General features: G+C 44.4%; 1 pseudogene; it reads left to right on the top strand.

Annotated features, from left to right (window-relative positions):
• Positions 1-12,845: 12,845 nt before the first annotated feature.
• The window catches only part of LOC119361426, an 8,916-nt pseudogene continuing 8,598 nt past the window's right edge, over positions 12,846-13,163 (top strand).

The following is a 13,163-nucleotide window of genomic DNA, read 5'->3' as shown; positions in this document are numbered from 1 at the left end:
GAATGCACCCAACTTTTGCCAGCGCATGTGGGGACCCGCCGGGTACCGCACGCCAGAGATGAACGAAATTTGACTACGAACACACGTTGCATCACGTCCGGGGAGTGTTTTGGGGGTTTTTGGCCCGGAAAATCATAGAAAATCCGTAGAGCGTCGAAACGCGAAATTTTTTGGTGTGCATGTCCTGCATGGTCACTGTGGCCCATGGAAAAAAATGAGCAAGTTTGGTGGATGCGATGAAGAGACGTACGACCGAGGGTCCCCTTCACCCATACCGAAACCACTGACTTCCACAGCAAGTGCCTGGGCGGTTTGCCGGAATGCACCCAACTTTTGCCAACGCGTGTGGGGACCCGTCCGGGTACCGCACGCCAGAGGTGAACGAAATCCGGCTACGAACGCACGTTGCGTCACGTTTGGGCAGTGTTTTGGGGGTTTTTGGCCCGGAAAATCATAGAAAATCCATAGAGCGTCGTAAAAATATGTAAATTGGCGTGGGTGCTATGGATGCTGATGCCAATGTGTGAAAAAAGTTTCGTGACGTTTGACGGAGTAAAAAAATGTTAGAAACATGTTTGTTTTTCGTGTAAAGTTAAAAAAATACACAAAATGATAAAATTCTATAAATAAATAAATATATATTTAATAGTGCGATGTGACTTTACCTAACTGCCCGGGCAGTACAACCCGGACAGTTGTACTGCCGGGTAGTTATGTAGAGCCATATTACAATATTAAATATGACCATGTATGGGTTAACTGACGCGGCTATTTAAGCTGGTCGGGGCATCGTTCGGCGGTCGAGGTGGGACTAAACTAGCCGTCGCCCACACTGATACTGTAGACATATGCTTATTAAAATCATTGGGACGTCGCCCACTTAATAATCGTCGCGGGCCCGACGCCACAAATATATGCACGAGCCATCGCTAGCTGAGGGAATATTCCCCATAATTGCGCATGTTGCCCAATCACGTCGCGCATGCACTTTTGCCTCGTACGTGCCGACGACGCGCCCGATCTGATCCGCATTCGCCGCCTCCGCCCACACTGTCGTTCCCCGCCCGACAGCATCGCCCCGCCGCCAACGCCCGTCGTCATCCCGCACAAGTCGCCGTCAGCGCCCGCCGTCATCCGCTGTGGTCGCCGTCGCCCGCACTAGTCGCCGTCGGGTAGGTATTTCTTTTAATATTTTCATCATAATATATCACATTAGCTGCATGCAACATCACATAGATATTATTATATGCAGTATGGACATCGATGATGTGATTGCATGTTCGGTAGAAAAGTGGGTTAGTCTTATTACTAAGTTAACACCAAGTCAGCGATTTACATTTTACGAAACAGAGATGGAAGGCATGTTACGAATACCTTCGATCAAGATGCGTGATAATTTGCTTGCGCTTATGATTTAATGTCACAATCCTAGTAGTAAAAAATTCATGGTCCAAAAGGCAGCCGGAAAAAAGGGTTGATTTCACTTAGGCCTGATGATGTGTTTGCTATATTTGGTTTGAAGAATGAAGGAGTGGATGTTTTTAGGTTTTTGAGTATGGACCAAGGCAAAGCAATAAAAAAAATCCAGCTAGTTTTGTTAACAAGAAGAATGGTAAAATATTGATTGATGATCTTATTGAGAAGATTTAGAGAAATAAAAACGCGGACGATGAATTTGTTCGGATGGCGTTTCTCGTCCTGTTAGGGACTATAATTGCACCAGTGTCTAATGAGTACATTCCGAAGAATTATTATGCACTAGTGCAAGATGTCAGGCAGATAAAAATGTTGAACTGGAACTCATTCACTTTGCTGTTTTGTTTGTCGGAGATTGGTATGGTCTTGCAGCCCGGCCGTGTTAGGGAATGGCCACGTTGCAACCTAGCACTTCTGCATGTATGATTTATTTTTTAAGTTGAATATCTGTATTATGTAATATTAGTGTAACAGATGTTAAATGGTAGTTTTTTTGTTTTGCAGTATCTATATTGGGAGAAGGTGCAACCAAGAACCAGTCCGCAGTATGATCCTTTAGCGCTGTTGAGCCCCTTGATGAGGAATTGGACAGAAGCGGCAACGGAGAAAAGAGACAAGTACGACTTTCAATATGGTCGTGGTGTTGGAATGGTAATACGTAAAATACTAGATCATTGGTGGCGCGCGTTGCCGCGCCCGTCTAATTTTTTGATTGAATGATAGTAATTTCCACGCACGGCACATACATATATATATAGGCATGAAATATGTAGGTTTAATTTATATTCATCCTAGAAGAATAAGTCATCAGGCATTCCAGGAAAATCTAAAATCTAAAATCCAAAATAGATGGAATTCAACAACATTTCAAGTCTCATGGTAACCAAGAGGCGGATTGGACAGACAAAATCAGCTTAGTTTTGATCTCAAGCCTGATGTACAGATGTCATGCAACTTAACAATGTTGAAAAACTTGAATCATTATATAAAAGAAAATAAACACATGCAAAAAATAAACAATGTTGTGAATAAACGGTTGAATATATTTCGAGATAAGAGAATAAAGGGTACTACTACATCATGCAAATCCGAGTGAATTGTAAAAAACCACCACATTTGAAGTTATGTTCCGGAATTGCCACCACATTTCTTGGCCGCTCCAAAAATCTACCGTTTTCCTTGCTAAAATTCTCAATAAACACTAATGAACGATTTTACGTGATTAGTCTGATTTCTGACAAGTCGGGCCCGCTGTAAGTGCTGACATGGCACAAAATTTTGTCAACATCATTTGTTGACCTGTTAAGTAAGACGGAGGACCCACCCATCAGCACCCTTATCTCTCCCAAACCTTCTCCTTCTCTTTGGAGGCTTTCCATCAAACACCTTTGGTGCATCGCTACCGCCGCCCTCAAGCTCGTGCCGCTGCATGGCCGGCCAACGACCGCCGCACCGAGGAGGGCGCCATTCTGAAGCTGCATGACCGCCGCCTCCGTGTAGGTCGTCCCGAGCAGTCGCACGGGAGGCTGCCGCCCGACGGCAGGCAGAGTCGCCGCCGACAGCTTCTGCACGACGACAATTGGTTGTCCTCGTCCGGGAGCTTGCGAGCGCTGATCTAGCAGCCCGTCCCATGCCGCCCCACGCATTGAGCTGCTCCAGACGAGGGCATAGGGGTAGGAAGTGGCGTGGGCTAGTGAACATCCGACTGGGACATAGCTCATCGGGACAGGGCAGGGCGAGCGGCCGCATCACGGGAGCCACCGAATCCAGCGTGGGGCGGTGTAGCCGTGTAGGGCGGGACGCGCGGCGGGGGATCTCGCCGGCGCTGGGAGGGTGAACAGATGGAGGGAGGTGGAGTGCTCGGTAGGAGAGCAGGGAGGTGGGGTGGCGCTGGAAAAAGAGGTGGTGGGGCGGCCGCCAGCATTGCGCGAGAGAAGGTGGGGCGTGGTTGCAGGGCATTGTTTTCACAGTCAACAGAAAACAGTGTTAACATGTGTGCCACGTGGACCTGACCTACGGGCCCGACATGTCAGAAATCAGATTAATCACTTCAAACTGGTCATTAGTGTTTATTGAGAATTTTAGCAAGTAAAACGGTAGATTTTCGGGCGGCCAAGAAATGTGGTGGCAATTCCGAAACGGAACTTAAAATGTGGTGGTTTTTTGTAATTCACTCTGCAAATCCAAAGGAAGATGCTAGATTACAGAACTGCAATATCACATTTTTCAAAAGTAGATATATCTTGTGGGTAGCAAGTAGCAACACACATGAATCGTTAGTTCCCTAATTAAACGATGATGAGTACGCCACGGGCTGCGCAGTGTGCCACAACAGCTGTGCAGATGACACAAGTTTTTGTTAAGGAACTCACTGTTCTAGATAAACTACAACCCGCTGCTTGCATTGACAATAGTATGAAGCAAGGTTCGGAGTTAATTTTATGACAATGTCTGCACTTCTGATTTAAAAAATGGTTACTTTATCACTCAAAATAATTTGTAGTACATAACAAAGAGAAAATACCTTGAGAGCTATATCTACATTCTGCATGTGGTCGCTCCTTTGCAATCTTAGAGAAAGTATGAAACTACTGACCAAGACCTATAAACTGGGCAAGAACACCATATCAGTCTTGGCAGGAGATGTAAGTTCAGATTTTTCTTCCCATTGATGTACTCCCTCCGTAAACTAATATAAGAGCATTTGGATTACTACTTTAGTGATCTAAACACTCTTATATTAGTTTACAGAGGGAGTAAAATTAAAGACAGTTGTGTAGTGACCTTGCTGTTCTAAGAACTGAGAAAAAAAACTGCAACAACGACATGGCTTTGGGATTTTGTTAAAAAAACATGGCTTTAGGAGCCACACCTGCTCTCTATCATGCTATAGGAATCCATATGTTAACATTTCTGTCCAACAATAGGCTATCTTTACTTTATTAGTTCTGTAGATGGATAAAATCTGTGGTGGTGCATCTTTTATTAGTGCAAATCATAAGATGGAATTCATGTTTACCCCAAAAAAACATAAAATCAAATAAGCACCTCACTTGGACTTCTTTAAGATGGAATTCATGATTCACCTCTTCTTCTTCGAGTGGTGATTTGACTGTAGACCATGCAACATCAAGTAGTATGTGAGTTATCGAATACAAAAGGGATGCCTGAACTACAAATCATCAAAAATCAAAATCTAAGTGCCAACATGTTCAGAGCTATGAAAAAACGTTCTTCACCATAATTTTACTGCAGCTTATTCCTTTTCTTTTATTTTCATTCACAAACCTGCACAATTATAAGAAGCAAATGATCTTTGATATATATTGACTACAGATCAAAACTTAACCACTACTGAAAGTGAGTTTTGGGAGAAGGGTTGGGGAGAAGTGGGGAGAAAAAAGAGTCATCCGCTTAGCATATACCTGTTCCCATGAAGCTCGGTCACCGGAGCAGTCACACATGAGGAGCTTGGCTCGGAGAAAGATCAAAGGCGTCGCTGCCGGAGGGCGAGTTGCGGAACAACGGAAGTGGTGGGCTCCCGTGCTTTCTAGTAGCCTTCACATCCTCCATCTTCTTCCTCCCTAAGAAACAGTGTTAGACAGAACAGCGATGGTAGTGAGAACTTGATCCATGCGGCGGTCGACGGGGTGGGAGTGACGGCGGCAGCGGCGGCCTCGCACACACAACAGCAATTGGGCGGAGCGAGATAAGAAAGGGCGAGAGGGGCGGGATGAGAAGAAACCAAGGATCCTAGAGAACCAGAGACCCAAAGGGAATAGAAGAACGACGGAGCAGTGCGACGGAGGAGGCCGTAGCGGCGGCGGTGACGTACCTAAGCTTTATCGAGAGGAACCTGCATCGATCGCGTCGCTTTTCTCCCGAGTAGACGCATCGGCTTCACCGAGGAGCGTCTATTTTTCTTAGTGGGCTTTTTGCAATAGTTAGGCCCGATTAACCACAGTGCTCTGAAATTTCCACCAGAGTAGCTGCCTCTCGGACAATAGGCCCACTTAGCGAGAAAAATCGGGACAGGCAATCATCAATGGCCAGAAACGACTAAGACTTAAGATCTGACGGCCGGAATCGTTGGGGGCTTGGGAGAGCTCGCTTTAGGTTTGATTTTACTGTCTTTAATATGTTTTTTCATTTAAAGTCTTCAATTAATTATTAATTAAATATAATTGTATGATTCTTTATGTTGTAGATCGATGACACCATTACTGAAGAGTACCGATTAAACAAAATTAGAATGGAACAAGCTGAAAAGAACAAGAAATCCAGTACGAGAAAGTCTAACATCACTGGAAGGAGAACAAGTGTGAGCACATCTGAGGCTTCAGCTACCCAGAACCTTATTATGGATCGGATTTTGACTGAGCTGAAGCACATTCGTAAGGACATGCTTCATATGCCGGAGCTATGCGCACAGGTAAAAGTTTTCTTATTTTGCCGTTCACTTTGTTTTTTGATGTGTCACGTAATTAATTACAACTAATTTGTAATCACATAGGGTCATAGAGAAATTGAACAAAAGCGCTGTATTCTACAAAGCCGGTGATATTGAAAAAGAAGAAGAGAATGAGTATGGTGAAAATAGTGAAACTAGAAACTATGATGGAAAACCTCGTAAAGAATTTGTATATAATGCTGACATGCACAATTTCAAAACACCAAGAAAAAAGAATGTGCAAGAGGATGATGAAGATGATATTAATGATTCTGAAGAGAAGGGACCTTATTATTGCACACCTGAATATTGGGATAGTTTCAAGGGTGATAAAGAAGATCCTATCGAAGTTCCTGAGGTATCTGATGAGAAATCCGTTACATCTTTAGGAACAGATGAAATCGCATCACGTGGATCTGTAGATTCTATTGGAGAAGATGAGGTACAGGAGGAGGTTGTAGGGAAACGGAAGCGGAAGGTATCAAACCTTACAAAGTCTCCTTATGTGCCAGTTATAACGACAAAGCATGCAAAACGTTCAACAAAAGCAAGTGAGTTTTGTCATATTGTTTTCGAGCTGAACTTACTACTTATCATTGACTTATTAATATATTACCGTCATGTATTGCAGAACTATTCGAGAAAGAAGTCTTTCAAGATGAATACGATGTGATTAAAGCTAGTGTTAAGTTTGTTCGTGCTTATGAGCGGTCAGCAAAACATAGAAAGAAGGAAATATTCAATAATGGCATGCGCGAAGGTCTCAGTGCAGAGAGGGCTTGTAAGATTCTTGACCATCAATGGCTAACCGGTGATGTAAGTTATTGTTGTGTTTTCTATTAGTATTCAATGCAAATAGGAATTGTTATACATCATTCAAATTATTTTCAGGTTATCAATGCTTATTTGTCGTATCTGTTGGGAGTTGTTGGTGACGATCGTCATATAATGCCGACCTGGCTGGTCAATTGGTTACTTGAATTTAGACCGGACACCGAGCCAGGAAAAAATGACAACGAAGTTGTGGCGAAGAAGAATGAACCCGTGAATAGATGCACCGATGAGTATTTTAAAAAAGATAGGGTAAGTTCAACTGCCTTAATGTATGCATATATGGGATATAAATAATAAGAGAGTATGTGTTGATTACATCATATTTTTGTTGTGATGCAAATTTATATTCCTCTTAATAAGGGAAATACCCACTGGGTTTCGGTCGTCATGCATCGCCCGAAGGAAGAGTTCCAGGTTCTTGATTCTTTGATGGACCCGAACTTGATAGTGAAAAATTAGAGACAAAGTTGAGGAGCTGGTATGACATAAATTTTCATGAGCATATTGAAACTATCATTTAGTAACTGAACTTTGTTAAATTCTTTCCGTGATATTATATATATGAACAGAGAAAACAACTTGGATATGACATACGTGATGCGAATGCGAGCGGTGCTGTGAATTATCCGGATGTGTCTACCTGGCCTATCAAAACGTATAAGATGCCACAACAAGAAGACGAGTGAGTAAATACTTTCATATTATTTTAATATCTTATCTGAAATGCGAACTGATGAACCGTTGTTTGTATGTACCAGCAATTCATGTGGAATATTTGTTCTTTGATGCTTTCAATATTGGAACGGTGAAAAATGGACAAGCCATTTTTCCCAGGTCTGGTTTTATTTGAAATGCTTATATTGAATTGAATTCATTATGTAATACTATTTGGATTGTACTAATATGAAGTTCTAACATGGGTCAATTGATAAATCGAGGGACTTAATCATTGTGCAACTTATTTTTTCGGAGAGAAATACGCTCAACGATGTGAAGGACAAAGTTACCCGACTTGCAAAGAAGAAATAAATATGGCAAAATTTATGTACTAGAAAATTTTGTAGGCTCAAATAATGTTTACATTTATTTCGACTTTGATATCTTGTGACGAAGAAGACACTACTATTTTGAATATTTAAATCGAGAATGACATTTGGATTATTATTTTTTCTTCATGCCGTTGTCTTTAAATTTGAATTATTCATATTCATAGTTCCGCGGTCATCAAATTGTTTGGATATAACAGTCCATGTTTTCCTGTACTGGTAAATGTTAAAAAGAATGCCTATGTATTCATTATGCACTGTAGGGCCGTCGTTGTTTACTGTTGTTTTTCTGCACTGTCGCCATCGCTTGTAACACCGACGTTCTTAGTTTTTCTTTTTAAAACACTGTCGCCGTCGCTTATAACACTGACGTTCTTAGTTTTTCTTGTTAAAAAAATAGCCCGACAAATGCACCGGCCAGTCTGACTAGACCGACGGCACTATCCAACAGCGCACCGTCAAACGACGGGTAACGTAGCGATTTAATCAGAGGCGTTCGACTGCATATGCGCCGCCGGGTATATAAGCAGGTCGTCGCGCGCTCCGTCGGGCGAGGTGGGACTAAACCTTTCCTATCGCAGCCGCCGTGCCTGCAGCGACGCGTGTGACCGCGTAGGCCGGCCCTATAACACTGCACAGCCCGTGGAGCGATGACGGCCCAAGTACCACGCGGGGCGACGGGAAATGTTTAGTCCCACCTCGCCCGACGGAGCGCGCGACGACCGGCTTATATACCCGGCGGCACATAGGCAGTCGAACTCCTCTGATTAACTCGCTCTGCTGCCGCCGTCCAATGCTACCCTGTGGGACAGTGCCGCCGGCGCACTTGTCGGGCTTTTAAAACAAACGGTGGGGTTGTAAGCGACGGCGACCGTACAATGCAGAAAATAAACAGTAAACAGCGATGGCACTACAATGCATAATGAGGGCATCAAAATTAACATAGTAAAAATACTTCTTGCATTACATAGTCTGTCATCAAACAAATACTTATGTCGGTATCATAGCAAATAGTGTGACATCAACAAAGTAAAATAAGTCTCATATAACATAATTTAACAGTTATAGAAGATCACATAGATAGAAGCAATCCATCAAAAAACTGTCTTCAATCAAAGGGTGAAGCAATCTTTCATAGCAATCCATCAAAAAAATGTCTTCATTCAAAGGGTGAAGCAATCTTCCATACTCCAGAATTCAAGCAAAGTTCCTACATATCAAAACACTAAGATATGTGTTAATTCACAATAAACAAATAAATTTGGTTTGAACAATAAGATTTACAATAACATACGAAAAATAATACTTAGGATTTTAAGGGCACATGGACTTATAATTACCCGTAAGACCACACTGTCCACATTGACGTTTGCTTTTCTTATCAAAAGTTTTAGGTCGCCCATTTTTAGTGACATCAGGACCATCCTTACCGTGGCGTTTAACATTCTGTTTTGGTGCGCCTTTGGTGTTAAATTTTGCGGGATCACGAACACGACCATGATCTTGATTAGGCTCAAATGCATCGTTGTTCACAAACTTTACCTCCGCACCAGGCTCATCCTCCTCAGTGTAATCATTATCTATTATGTCCCTTAGAGCCGCCTTCAACTTGTCGAATAAAAATGGTTTATGGCATGTTTTATGAGTTGCTTTAGCAGATAAGATAGTCAACTCGCTGTACCTAGCTCTATACCCTACACCTGCCCATCCCCACGCAAATAGATCGCTAGTGCGCTTCACGGGAAGTCCACCCCTTGCAGCTTGGCTCAACCTCCGCAGTACTAAACACTTAGGTATCTCACGTAGGCGTAGCTGAATCAGAACGTGAAGAATATGTTTGCAAGGAAGTCCTTTGCGATACATGCTTCTGCAACTGCACTTCACGGTTTCTTCAGAGTTACCTGGGGTGTTGTCCACAGTGGATCTGATATCCCTATTTTCCTTCCATGTCAGTATGAATCTGTGAGTGTCTGCTCCTCTCAATCTCTCAAGGACCTCAAGCTCCCGTGCCTTCTTCATATCTTCCTGTAAGATATAAAAGTTTGTCGCAATGAACTCACGGGCAGCTGATTTCTCAATATCTTTACACTCGTCCAATACTGGTACTGGGATTGTCTGTGAGTTTGTGTAATCGTCATGCGCCTCGTTCTCACGGAGACGAACTATGCATTTCTCATAGTGCACAATCATATCAACAATAGTCATACCGGAGTCTAGATGCAAGTGAAGGCATGAATTCAGACTCTCACTTCGCTGGTTACTTCGCATACCTAAGAAAAACACACCAGACAGATATGATGCAGCCCAAAGCCTTTTCTTCTTGTTTATCCTACGTAACCATGTCTTTGTTTTCTCCAACTGCCATTTGGCGGTAAACGCTGCCCATCTCTCCTCAAATACTTTTTTTGAAGTGACATAATAAAGTAGAGACCTGAACTCCTTTAGAGACTTGTGATGAAGGTGTTTCTGCATGTTCTTCTCAATATGCCACGAGCAAAGACAGTGCCAAACCTCCGAAAGTACCTTTCTGATGGCCTTAATCAAAGTTGCATCTCCATCAGTAATTATTGACCTGGGCCTCTTTTGACAGTGAGCCCTCAAAAACGTCTGAAGCAGCCAGACATATGTATCTTCCGTCTCATCAGACACAAGAGCACAACCGAATACCATGGTGCAGCGGTGGTTGTTCAGACCGACAAAAGGTATAAATGGCATGCCATACCTATTCATCATGTATGTGCCGTCGAAGACTGTCACATCACCGTAGTCAACATAGTCTCGGCGAGATTGAGAATAACACCAGAATATGTTTTTCAGCCTTCCTTCATCATTGACGGTGTGCTCAAAGAAGAAATCTGGATCTCTCTCTTTTCTGGTCATCATGATCCCAATGGCAGTGTCTGCATCACCTTGTGCAAGCAACTTCACTTTTTCTCTATAACACATGTTATAAAGCTTCTTCCTCCCAAAACCAGCCTTTGCATATGACCCGTACCTACTGACGAGATTATCATAAATCATATGTTTCCTGATTCCAGCACCTGCCATGGTTAAGATCTTAGCTTTCTAATATTCTTTTATCTGATTATGAGACCGAAGAAACGTGACTTCATCCGGTCTAGCTAGAACATGACTGTGATCATCACTGAAACTGCTGACATACCAAATGTCACGCTCTTTATCAAGTTTCAAAGTTATATGCGCATCGCAGAAGCAACGAGTCTCCCCTCTCAGCGTGCGGGTCCTGCCTTCCATTGTACAAAGTTTTGCTTGTCGTTTCCCAGATCTCGCACATAGATACTTTCTCAAGCGCTTAGTTCCCTCAGGACCTGTCACTTTCATCGTCCACAATATTCCTCACAAAGTCCCCGTCCTCGTCCATCTGCGCACATTGCAAAAAAATACATGTAAGCGCTCATATGGTTATTATGTCATTTCTTCTATGATTTTTTTAAAAACATATCCGGAGTGCACTTTCAGCAAATGAATCATCTATATCCATATCATCATCATCATCGCCATGTCGTTGCATGATGCAAAAAAACATGTAATTGTCCGTGCGGTTTATCATATTTATTTATTTTATCAACATTGATCACACTTATATTGCCACTATAAGATTCATCCAAACTCATGTAGTTCTCCTCAGCAGGTTCATCCATATTCAATGACGAGGTTTCGTTGTCCTCGCCATAATCATCACCATCATAATCGCCCTCCTCCTCTAACTATATATGTTTAAAAAAATTCTAAGGTCAATCAAACACCGTGTAACATCATCCCTAAAACAATTATTTCATCAAGCACAACGATGTCTCAAACCAACCTCTTGCACGGCGGCGAGGATTTCAGCCGGATCCATTTTCTCCGATGACGAACGTGATGACGGCATGACGTTGCTGGCCGGCGGAGGCAGGTGTCGACGGCGTGAGGACGATGGCTGGTCGTAGCAGGCGTAGTGCGCGAAGGGAGGCGGCGACGTAGATCACGGGTGGACGGCCATCTGGGTGATGGGAATGGAACGCGGCGGCAGCGGCAACGGCGTCGGGGCACGCGCGGCGGCAGCGGAAACGGCGCCGGGGCACGCACGGCGGCCTGTTTGGGAGGCGACCCGGGGGACGGCGACTTCGTGCAGTCGGGGCCGACGTGGATGCGGCGTGGATGCGTTAGGGTTCAGGGTTTCGACGGCGGGTGTCGGCGGCTACCGTGTCTTTTTTTTTTCTCCAATAACTGTCGACGCCAACGTGGAGACGTGCGGGCGTACGGCGGCGACGTACGGCGACGGGTGCTGGTATGCGGGCGGGCGTACGTACAACGACGGGTGCGGCATACGCGGCGGGCGCACGACGTAGCGCGCGGACGTACGTTGTCAGGTGGGTATTCCTATACCTAATGTGAAATGACCATACTATCCATTATACGTTTTAGGGGTTGTATCAAGCACTCCCCATGGGAGAATACATGTGCGTGTGGTGGACATCTACGTTTGTACTTGTTGGAAAACCCACGTTAACGGTTAACGCCAAATTCATAATTTGTTCTCGAATGATCCAAGTTAACCATTACTAGGCTGGTCGACGTGCTGGCTCAGACTATCTGTCACTGTAATTGCCACCATTCGCGGGTGGCGGCTATGCACTAGCCGCCCCTGCGATCGGTCGCCGAATCTTCTCCCCCGCCCTCCGCCATCGCCAACGTGTGCTAGGTACGTACTGTGATGGACTATTTGACAGTAACAAGTGCCTGCAGACAATGAGCGCGCCTGCTATGATCAACGACTTGGTGTCAATCAAGTACGGGGCACTGTAACCTACCACTTGCCCGCGCTCGGGGTTCGGTTTCTGGACGAAAACGTGCCCAAAATGCATGAACTACTCCACTAATTCAACCTGTCACGTTCGACCCACGACTGTTAATTCGACCCATGTATCCACTGGCTAGTGTATTTACTGTGTCACTTGATATGTACGTATATATACCCCGCCAGATCCATCGTTTCGAGTCATCTTCCCCTCACGCACACGCACCGTACCGTTGCCATGGCAGCATCCAAGCTCACCCCCACCTTGCCCGTCTCTTCCCTCGCCCTCGCTGCCTCACGCTCGCCCGGCCAGCTGCGTTCCCCGGCCCTTCGCCCGCCGCCGACGACTGGAGCTGACACGGGCTTGAGCTGGATTTCATCAAACAGCGTTGGCCGCGGCACGACCGTGTCGTGCGCTACTGCTGTCGACGGCCAGGACACCACCATCCATGACCACGGTAAGAGTCCCTTTGGATGTGTATAAAGTGTACTGTGTATGTAGCAGTTATTACACTTCATTTAAAAGTTGTTAGAGCATCTACAACCAGCCCCTCAT

The sequence above is a fragment of the Triticum dicoccoides genome, chromosome 2B (assembly GCF_002162155.2).
Source record: "Triticum dicoccoides isolate Atlit2015 ecotype Zavitan chromosome 2B, WEW_v2.0, whole genome shotgun sequence".
In the NCBI taxonomy this organism is placed as follows: Eukaryota; Viridiplantae; Streptophyta; class Magnoliopsida; order Poales; family Poaceae; genus Triticum; species Triticum dicoccoides.
This window is presented reverse-complemented; position numbering and strand designations above follow the sequence as displayed.